Source organism: Rattus norvegicus, chromosome Y, assembly GCF_036323735.1.
Source record: "Rattus norvegicus strain BN/NHsdMcwi chromosome Y, GRCr8, whole genome shotgun sequence".
NCBI classification, from domain to species: domain Eukaryota; kingdom Metazoa; phylum Chordata; class Mammalia; order Rodentia; family Muridae; genus Rattus; species Rattus norvegicus.
The window spans coordinates 5,158,728-5,171,005 of record NC_086040.1 but is presented as its reverse complement, the minus strand read 5'-3'; positions in this window follow the sequence as shown (position 1 = coordinate 5,171,005).

The window sequence follows — 12,278 nt, the reverse complement described above, 5'->3', positions numbered from 1 at the left end:
AATAAAGAAAGAAATTAAAGACTTTCTAGAATTTAATGAAAATGAAGGTACAACATACCCAAACTTATGGCACAATGAAAGCTGTACTAAGAGGAAAACCCATAGCGCTGAGTGCCTGCAGAAAGAAACAGGAAATAGCATATGTCAGAAGCTTGACAGCACACCTAAATGCTCTAGAAGAAAAAGACGCAAATACACCCAGGAGGCGTAGAAGGCAGGAAATAATCAAACTAGAGCTGAAATCAACCAAGTAGAAACAAAAAGGACCATAGAAAGAATCAAAAGAAACAAAAGTTGGTTTTTTGAGAAAATCAACAAGATAGATAAACCCTTAGCCAGACTAAGGAGAGGACACAGAGAGTGTGTCCAAATTAACAAAATCAGAAATGAAAAGGGAGACATAACTACAGACCCAGAGCAAATTCAAAAAGTCATCATATCTTACTATAAAAGCCTATATTCAACAAAACTTGAAAATTTGCAGGAAATAGACAATTTCATATACAGATACCAGGTACCAAAGTTAAATCAGGAACAGATAAACCAGTTAAACAACCACATAACTCCTAAGGAAATCAAAGCAGTCATTAAAGGTCTCCAAACCAAAAAGTGCCCAGGTCCAGATAGGTTTAGTGCAGAATTCTATCAGACCTTCATAGAAGACCTCATACCAATATCATCCAAACTATTCCACAAAAGTGAAACAGATGGAGCACTACCGAATTCATTGTATGAAACCACAATTACTCTTATTCCTAAACCGTACAAAGACCCAAGAAAGAGAACTTCAGACCAATTTCCCTAATGAATATCGACGTAAAAATACTCAATAAAATTCTGTCAAACCGAATCCAAGAGCACATCAAACAATCATCCACCATGATCAAGTAAGCTTCATCCCAGGCATGCAGGGATGGTTTAACATACAGAAAACCATCAACGTGATCCATTATATAAACAAACAGAAAAACAAAACCACATGATCATTTCATTAGATGCTGAGAAAGCTTTGACAAAATTCAACACCCCTTCATGATAAAAGTCCTGGGAAGAATAGGAATTCAAGTCCCATACGTAAACATGGTAAAAGCCATATACAACAAACCAGTTGCTAACATTAAACTAAATGGAGAGAAAGTTGAAGCAATCCCATTAAAATCACGGACCAGATAAGGCTGTCCACTCTCTACCTACTTGTTCAATATAGTTCTTGAAGTTCTAGCCAGAGCAATCAGACAACAAAAGGAGATCAAAGGGATACAGATCGGAAAAGAAGAGGTCAAAATATCACTATTTGCAGATGACATGATAGTATATTTAAGTGATCCCAAAAGTTCCACCAGAGAACTACTAAAGCTGATAAACAACTTCAGCAAAGTGGCTGGGTATAAAATTAACTCAAATAAATCAGTTGCCTTCCTCTATACAAAAGAGAAAGAAGCCAAGAAAGAAATTAGGGAAATGACACCTTTCATAATAGACCCAAATAATATAAAGTACCTCGGTGTGACTTTAACCAAGCAAGTAAATGATCTGTACAATAAGAGCTTCAAGCCTCTGAAGAAAGAAATTGAAGAAGACCTCAGAAGATGGAAAGATGTCCCATGCTCATGGATTGGTAGGATTAATATAGAAAAAATGGCCATTCAACCAAAAGCGATCTACAGATTCAAAGCAATCCCCATCAAAATACCAATCCAATTCTTCAAAGAGTTAGACAGAACAATTTGCAAATTCATCTGGAATAACAAAAAATCCAGGATAGCTAAAACTATGCTCAACAATAAAAGGACTTCAGGGGGAATCACTATCCCTGAACTCAAGCAGTATTACTGAGCAATAGTGATAAAAACTGCATGGTAGTGGTACAGAGACAGACAGATAGACCAATGGAACAGAAATGAAGACCAGGAAATGAACCCACACACCTATGGGCACTTGACTTTTGACAAAGGAGTCAAAACCATCAAATGGAAAAAATGATAGCATTTTCAGGTAATGGTGTTGGTTCAACTGGAGGTCAGCATGTAGAAGAATGCAGATGGATCTATTCTTATCACCCTGTAGAAAGCTTAAGTCCAAGTGATAAAGGACCTCCACATCAAACCAGATACACTCAAACTAATAGCAGAAAAACTAGGGAAGCATCTGAAACACATGGGCACTGGAAAAAATTTCCTGAACAAAACACCAATGGTTTATGCTCTAAGACCAAGAATCAACAAATGGGGTCTCATAAAACTGCAAAGCTTCTGTAAGGCAAAGGACACTGTGGTTAGGACAAAACGGTAATCAAAAGATTGGGAAAAGATCTTTACCAATCCTACAACAGATAGAGTCCTTATATCCAAAATATAAAAAGAACTCAAGAAGTTAGATGGCAGGGAGACAAATAACCCTATTAAAAATGGGGTTCAGAACTAAAGAAAGAATTCACAGCTGAGGAATGCCGAATGACTGAGAAACACATAAAGAAATGTTCAACATCTTTAGTCATAAGGTAAATGCAAATCAAAACAACCCTGAGATTTCACCTCACACCAGTGAGAATGTCTAAGATCAAAAACTCAGGTGACAGCAAATTCTGGCGAGGATGTGGAGAAAGAGGAACACTCCTCCATTGTTGGTGGGATTGTAAACTAGTACAAACATTCTGGAAATCAATCTGGAGGTTCCTTAGAAAACTGAACATTGAACTATCTGAGGATCCAGCTCTACCTCTCTTGGCATATACCCAAAACAAGCCCCAACATACAAAAAAGATACATGCTCCACTATGTTCATCGCAGCCTTATTTATAATAACCAGAAGCTGGAAAGAACCCAGATGACCTTCAACCGAAGAATGGATACAGAAAATGTGGTATATCTGCACAATGGAATATTACTCAGCTATCAAAAACAATGACTTTACTAAATTCATAGGCAAATGGATGGAACTGGAAAGTATCATACTAAGTGAGGTAACCCAATCACAGAAAAACACACATGGTATGCACTCATTGATAAGTGGCAATTAGCCCAAATGCTTGAATTACCCTAGATGCATAGAACACATGAAACTCAAGACAGATGATCAAAATGTGAATGCTTCACTCCTTCTTTAAAAGATGAATAAGAATACCCTTGGCAGGGAATAAAGAGGCAAAGATTAAAACAGACACAGAAGAAGCGCCCATTTGGAGCCTGACCCACATGTGGCCCATACATATACAGCCATCCAATTAGACAAGATGGACGAAGCAAAGTAGTGCAGGCCGACAGGAGCCGGATGTAGATCACTCCTGAGAGACACAGCCAGAATACAGCAAATACCGAGGTGAATGCCAGCAGCAAACCACTGAACTGACAGGCGGACCCCTGTTGAAGGAATCAGAGAAAGAACTCGAATATCTTGAATGAGCTGGAGACCCCTTATGAACACCAATGCCAAGCAACCAGAGCTTGCAGGGACTAAGCCACTACCTAAGGACTATACATGGACTGACCCTGGACTCTGACCTCATAGTTAGCAATGACTATTCTAGTAAGATAACTAGTGGAAGGGGAAGCTCTTGGTCCTGCTAAGACTGAACCCCCAGTGAACGTGATTGTTGGGGGGAGGGCGGCAATGGGGGGAGGATGGAGAGGGAAACACACATGGAGAAGTGTAGGGGGAGGGATTGGGTGGATGTTTGCCTGGAGGCCGGGAAAGGGAATGGCACTTAAAGTGTAAATGTGAAACACTCAAGTTAATAAAAAAATAAAATAAAATAAAATAAAACATAAAATAAAACTGCAGTGCCATCAACCACAGTAAAAAAAAGAAAGAAATTTATGTAAACATTGAGCCTGATCTCACTCTGTACTCGGTGATATCAGGAAATTAGCCCAAAGTTTCTGTAGAGCCCACGTTAAGAGAATTTGTACTTTCTATTGCGGTAAATATCAAAAGTAAACAAAAACTGTCGCTAGCCATCATCAACGAGCCATATAGTGGGGTAATTTATAAAACTAATCACATAGCTTCTATCAATTCTAATACAATAAGCAACACATCAAACCAGGACTTTTTCCCAAAATATCTCAATCTGTTAAGCTCTCTATCTGAAGGCACAGATTTTCTTTACCCTTAATAACTTCTAAAATATATGTCTACTTTCACTCTCCCTCATGTTATAGACATTTCATCACAACTCTACTTGGTAGTGACTAAATTTTCCCTAAGTTCTGAACAGTAGATGAAAATACCCACCTGATTCAAGTAATCTCACTACTCTCTTCTTTCTAAAAACACACTTAATCACTTGTTAATAATACCTGGAGAAAAAAAAAAAGAAGTATCTTGTGTAACTAGGATTTCCACCCAAAAATCCCATGGAGCCCACATTAAAAAGAATATGAGTATCCTGAAAGACTTTCTAAACAACTTTCTTTAAAAAGCAGCTTTAATCTCTTGATTCTCTGATCTGCCACTACTTATCACACAGCAGGGGACCAACAGCCTGTCAGCCCAGGCTGCTTCACAATTTCTTTGTTTGATTTCCCGCCCTTAAGTTATCAATACTAAATATGGCTCTGGTGTCCTCTTACTTAGAAAATAAAAAGGTTCTCTCCACTTTTATGATTACTAGTGGATTCTTGCCCATCACTTTGGTTTGCAATATGATGATGTAAAAAGAAAAAAGAAAAAAAAAAAGAAAACTTGTCTTTTACCTACTATCACTATCACCGTAGTGTCCCAATATATCTGGTACATATCTTGCTGAAAACACATCCCTACTCCCTGTCGGGCCGGTGTCCCTTGGTGCCACACACTTTCCAATACTCAATCCCTCACATAGAAGAACACACAACACAATAATTTTGACCCAATTGATAAGATATAATTGCCCACTTAAATATACAAGTGCTTTACCATCCATCCCTTAGGAACACTAGTAACAACTTGTAAATACACAGAGCAAAATCTTAACCTCACCTGCCATGGCTTCTCACCCTCTCCTCTTCCTATCGCTCCTTTTCCTCTAGTCTCCTCCTCTTCCTTCAAACATCTCTCTCACCCATCCTTCCTTCTCCTCCAATGACAGGCCTCCTTCTATCCTATACCTGCCCCTCACCTGTACTTTACAAATCAATGGGGAGGTGGTTCGGGTGAAGTCACCTGAGTTCTGAATGCATGACTAGGCAGCTGTCCTTGGGGCAGTGGAATTAGCATCAAAATACAGACATCTTAAGGGCAAACCACAACAAGTAGCTTTGATATCCTAGTGAAATCTTTCAAGCCATGTAAAATTGCAAATGTGGTCATGTTCTAGTTTCTTTTCATGGTTGATGCTGAGAAAAGTGATCCCCAATACTGTATGAGAACAAATATTACATAGTACACGTAAAGAAAAGAACTTATTCCCAAGGCCAACATAACTTCATAAGTAAGCAATATGTTATAGAGTAACAAGAATAAGTAAAGTACTTTTCTCAGTCAGTTTCCCTTCACTGTAGACAGCAATTTGAATTTACAGAGAAATGGTTAAATATTGTATTATTTATCTTTAAAAGTACTCTAATAAGAATATTTTAAAAAGCACAAATCTAAACATCTGTATAAAAAATGTCATTACTACTTTAAATGATCAGAATGCACACCTGTGATTGTCAATCCTTATTAAATCCTATCAGGAAGCTGAGGGTACAACTGGGACAGAAATCAGTCCTCAACAGTCCAGCCTCTGTGACAGTCACACCGTTAGCCTGTGCCACCATTGTTTTTGATCCCTGACCTTAAAAAGTCCCAGCCTTTCTGAACTTCAAATTGTTCCCTAAATTGTTTTGTTTTTTTACATCAAAGCCAGTAGTTAAAACATGTTAGCCAGCTTAACGAACAATTTTATTTTTCCAAATGCTTTTTAAGTGTGGTGGTTGTCTCTCATTATTCTACATTTCCTTGGGTGATGGAGGAAGCACTGGTCTGCCACAGAGGAAACTCCTAAAAGACCTCGACCACTATTATTGCAAATGCCAATGATGTTGCTCCCTGAGTGGTGGCAAGCTCCATGAGGATTTTTATGTATTTCTTATAATAAGAGAGATATGAGGGGAATAACCGAGTGAAATGCTGCATGAAGTTCTCAGTACACTTCGTCCTAGGGGCTATGACTCACAAGGTGCAATAGGGTGCTAAAGGGTGGGCCAACCCCAGGTATTCTAAAATGCTGTGCCAGTCCTCCTTCACAGCAATTGGCAATACTCCATATCAGAAAAAAATTTAAACCATGCTTTTATCCTGGATAAAATTTCAAATACTATACTGAACAGGGAGAGTGGGCAGCCTTATCTTGTCCTTCACTTTAATGGAATTGCTCCAAGTTTCTTTATATTTAGCTTGATGTTCATTACCGGCTTGCTGTCCATTTCTTCTACTATGTTTCTCCATAGAACTGGTCTCCCTTATCACTCTCATGCTTTTAGCATGAAGCAGGGTTGGAATTGCTTTTTCAGCATCTACTGAGATTATCATGTGATTTCTTTTCTTTCAGTTTCATTACATAGTGGATTATATTGATGGATTTTCAGAAATTGAACCATCCCAACCTCCCTCTAGAAATTAAAAATTACACAGCATTACCTATGGAAGGGATCACATAGTCACCAGCATACTCTAACAGCCCCCCCACCAAAAAAAAAAACAAAAAACAAAAACAAAAACAACATGCAAACAAAAAACCATGCATCCTACAGAACAGATTTTATACTAACATTCACACTCAAACATCCCACCCAAAAAAACAAAATCCAAAATACATGCAAGCAAGAAAACCCTACACCCCCAACATCAATATAGCATGAAGTAACTATCACTGGTCATTAATAACATTAAGCATTAATAGACTGTATTCAACAATAAAAGGATAGAGGCTATCACAGTGGATTTAAAAAGAGTATCTGTCATTCTGTTGCATTCAAGAAAGACACTCCAGCATTTGAGATAGACACAACCTCAGACTAAGGTGTTGGAAAAGGCATTCCAAGAAATTGAAACAAGAAACAGGATGGATTAGCCATTCTAACGTCCAGCAAATCAGACTTTCAACCAAATGTAATCAAAAGAGAAGGGGAAGGACACTTCATATTCATCAGTGGAAAAATCCACCAAAATGGCATCTCAATTCTGGATGTCTACATCCCAAAGACAAAAGTAGCAATTTTAGTGAAAGAAATATTGCTGAAGCTTAAATATCATATCGAACCTCACACATTAATAGTGGGAGACAACAATGTCCCATCTCACCAAGGGCAGGTCATTGAGACAGAAACGAAAAAAGAAAACAATAAAAATAGAAGATGTAACTGACACGGGTTTTAAATGAATCTGACCTCACTGATATCTACAGAATATTTCACATGAACACAAAAGTACACACTTTCTTTTCAGTACCTCATGGAACCTTATCCTAAACTAATCATGTTCTCCCTCGCAAAACAAGCCACAGCAGATTCAGAAAGACTGTGCTAACCATTGTATCTTCTCAGAATGTCATGTATTTAAACTGGACTTCAACAATAACAAAAAGTCTATAAACTCATGGAAATTCAATAGCTTGCAACTGAAGAATCACCAGTTCAGAGAAGTCTTGAAAAAAAAAAGGGGGTTCCTAGAATTCAATGGAAGTGATGGCATATCGTCTCCAAACTTAAGGGACATAAGGAAAGCAGTGCTAAGAGGAACGTGCCCATGCAGCACAGAGCACTTTCATAAAGAAACCAGACAGACCACACACTAACAACTTCCCAGCACACCTGAAAGCTCTAGACTACAAAGAAGCAAATACATATTAATGGAGGGGACAGAAAGAAACGATCAGTCTTCTGGGTGAGAGTGATCCATCAGAAACAAAGAGAATACAAATATTAACAAAAACAAGAGCTGATTCCTTGGCAGAATCAAGCAGACAGACAAACCCTTAAACAGATAATGTAATAGTAGGTAAGACAGCATCCAAATAACAAAATCAGAAATGAACAAGGAGCCGCATAGATGGACACTGATGAAAGTTACAGAATCATTAGGTCTCAAAAACCTGCTGTCTACAAAATTATAATCTCTGAATTAAATGCATGATTGTGTAGACAAATAACACTGACCACAGGTAAACTGAGGTAAGATAAACTATGTAAATCACTCTACATCCCCTAAAGAGACACAAACAGTAATTAAAAGTTTCCCCACTGAAAAATACTCAGGGCCTGATTGATTGAGCGCAGACTTCTCCTAGATTTTCAAAGAATTCTCAACCTACTCCAAAACACAGAAACAGAAGGAAAATCACCAAACTGATTCTATGACAGCACAGTCACTCTGACACCGAAATCATAAAAGAACTCAACAAAGAAGGAATTTCAGACGAATTTCCCTTACGAATATTGGTGGAAAAAATACTAGGTAAAATTCTTGAAAACAAAATCCAAGGTCATATCAATCCGCCATCCAGCGCCATCTACTAGGCTTGCTCCTGAGGATGCAGAAGTGGATCAATCTATGAAAACCCATCAAAGTGCTCCACCATATTAACAAACTGATCTGAAAAAATATATTCTGCCCTCAGCATTTCACATTAACATGGTAGCTCCCCTTTGATTTAACTTTGTAACTTTGTGGGAGTTGCATATCATGCAATATATATATATATATATATATATATATGTTTTTAATAAAAATAATTTAAATTGTTATATCCTAACATTATTATATATAAGTAATATTAAGATATTATATTAATATGAACATATTGTATTTATACATTAAATTATTATATTAATATTGTATATATAATTAATATTAATATGTTACTATATTAAATTAATATATAGTGAGATAATATAACTGATGTATTACATTAATATATAAAATTGATATATTAATTATTAATATATTTTATATGAATTATTAATACCACTAATACACAATGGTGTGAAGGAACAGAATTGAAGAAACAGGGAAAAAATGCAAGACTATCTCATTAGACGCTTAAAAAGCCTTTGACAGAATTCATCGTCCTTTCATATTTAAGGTCTCAGGGAGACCAGGGATGTCAGGCACATACCAAATGCAATAAAATACTAAAATATATACAAAAAATATTCCAGAAAATGCAGTATAGCAGGCCAAGAGTTAATATTAAAATAAGGGGGGAAAGCAAAAGGCTATTCGACTAAATTGGAGAAAAAGAACAGACTGCTCATCTCCCAGCATCCTTTCAGTAAAGTCCTTAAATTCCCAGCTAGAGCAATAAGACAACCAAAGGAGGGCGAGGGGATGATATCGGAAAAGGAGAACTCAGTGTATCACCATTCACACATTATATAATAGTGATCATATGTGATCTCAAAGTTTTACCAGAAATGACCTACATATGAGAAACACCTTCAGCCAAGTGGACGGATAAAAAATTAAATCAAAATAATCTGTCATGCAAACGACAGAGAGGCTTAGAAGAAATTATGGAAGCAACGCCAATCACAGTGGATATATATATATATATATATATATATATATATATATATATATGTATATATATATGTAATAAAATATAAAATATGAAATATAAAATAACTCTAACCTAGCATGTCAGAAACATGTCTGGTGTGAACTCCAAGTCTCTGAAGAAAGAAACTGAGGAAGGTAGCAGAAGACAGAAAGACCTCCCATGCTCACGGACAGGTAGGATTAAGAGAGTCAAAGTGGCCATCTTAATTTTGGGTGTAGTTTCAAAGTTGCTAACTTTCAGTCAGGTGTGACATGGTTGCCAATGTGCATGCAGGACAAGAGGCAATCTTGCAGTCACGTGTGGAGTCAAAGACAACATCTTGCTGTTTGGGTGTGACATGGTTGCCCAAGGGGCACATGTGACATCATTGGCTGTGGAAGCAGGGTCAACCTGAAAGATCTCTGGCTTTCTAGCATGCAGGTGGTGTCACAATTTCTAAACCACATAAGTCAGTGAAAATAATCAGGGTAAAAATCTCAGACAGAGGGATGATGGACTTTACTGGAGAAGGAAATGACTTTGATGTCCATAAGACAAAACTGCTCATGCCACGGCCATTCAGTCAACCCAAGCATCATGGGATGAGGAGATCTAGATTTAGAGACTGAATGTTTAATGTTTCCCTGGGAAATTTTAGGCTGCCTGCGATGGTTCACTGTTATCATGAAATGTTTGAAGTGGAATACTATGCAGCTATGAAAAATAAGGACATTGTGAAGCTGTGGTAAAGTAGATGGAACGAGTTGAGAAACCTGAAACTCCTCTGGGTGAGATCATTGAAGACCTCGAGAAAAAAGAACACTGTCCCTGGGTCACTGAAGACACAGATGTCCATAGAACATACAAGAGAATTGACTGAGGAAGAAACAGTTGTGTCTACTGGACTATGGAGAAATGGTTAGAGCCCTTACAAGGGGAGATCTCTATTAACAGAAAATTTGATCCACAAATAATGTTGAGGAAAGCTTGTTGGAATTTCTGAACCCAATGAGCCCATAAAGAAAACACAAAATCTGTTTATTATAATTATAATCTAAAAATGAGTATTGGGCAGATCTAATATTATCATAACTTATTCCACAACCATAAAACCCCTTCCTACATGTGCTTTCTCCAGGCCATATGGATTGTTTCAATCATTACTTCCTCCTCTTTTTCTTCAGTTCTCTCCCTTCCCCTCTTACCCACTTCTGCCTCTCTACCTAACCCCAGCGTCAAACCTCCAGTAACAACTTTCCCCTCAAGCTCTCAGTAATAGTCTCTAGCATTTACTGACCAGTTAAAATGGGAAGAAGGTTCATATGTGATCACCTGTGTCCATGATATAGTGCTAGTCGGGGGGATACCTCCTTTGAGGAAGCAGATAAATATCAGGATATAAATAGCATTTGCTGGGGGAAGAGCAAATCCGTATAATGCTTTGCATATCTATCCAGTGGATTCTGAGAAAATGGGGAATATTCTTCCTAAAGGCTCAGCTATACTACACCTGGTCTTATATCTGAAAAGACCTCTGTCATACCACAAGGACATGTACACCATCATGTTCCTAGTGGATTTCTTCATAATGAACAGAAAATAGAAATTAACCAGAAGCCCCTCAACCAAACAATGGCTACAGATAATGTGGTTCATTTACACAATGGAATACTACACACATGAAAAATAAGGACATTGAGAAGCTGCAGTCAATTAGATGGAATGAGAAAGTATTGTCCTGAATGAGGTAACCGAAACCCAAAATAACATGAACACATTCACTTAAAAGAGGGTATTAGCCATAAAGTACAGAATTCACACACTACAATCTATGGAACCAAAGAGGATAAACAAGTAGAAAGGGCCAAGAAAAATGCTTGAATTTCACACAAAAGGAGAAATAAACTAATGAGAGGAGGCAGATGGAAGGAAAGGATTGGGTGCCTAAAGGGATGGGAAGGGAAATGGGGTTTGAGAATCATTTCTTGGGAGAGACGAGCAAGCGGGACAGAGGGCCAAGAGAATAAACAGAAATAAGTGATTGTCCACGGTGGATGCTATCTCTATGATTTTCCAGCAATCTGGGATGGGTGAGGCTACCCTGGTGTCCATGAGGGTGACTTTAGCTGAGACTCGTTACAGTGGGGATACAGATACTGAAATGGTCACTTTTTGTAGCCACAGAGGACCAAAGGTGGAAGGATAAGGACACAAACACTCCCCCAAAATTTTGACCCAGAAATTGCCCTCTCTATAAGAGACACAGGGACAGAGATAGAAGAGGAAATGAGGGAATGGCCAAAGGATAAGTGGCCTGATGTGAGACTTATCCTATGGGCAGACAGCAAACACTGACATTATTAATGATCCTTTATTATGTTTGAAGACAGGAGAATAGCATTATTGTCTTCTGCAAGGCTCCACCGAGCAGCCAACTGATACAGATGCACAGGCTCAGGGCTTAATATCAGACAGAGTTCAGTTAGTCTCACTGAAGAGCTGAGGGAAGGAGTGAGAGAGATAGAAGAGCACAATGATCCTCACGTGGGTTCACTAAACCCGTTGCCTGTCTGTGGATCCTGTTCTCCTACCCGGGCTGCGTTTTCAGGACCTGGTGGGAGACAATGAATCTAGTCCTGCAGAGACTTGATGTGTCAGGAGAGGGGTGCACCCAGAGGAGTCCTCTACTCAATAAGAGTAGAAGGGGAGAGGATAGGAGGAGGGACTGTAAATGGTGGGAGCCTGGAGGAGTGTGGTGACAGGGCAGCATTCCGAA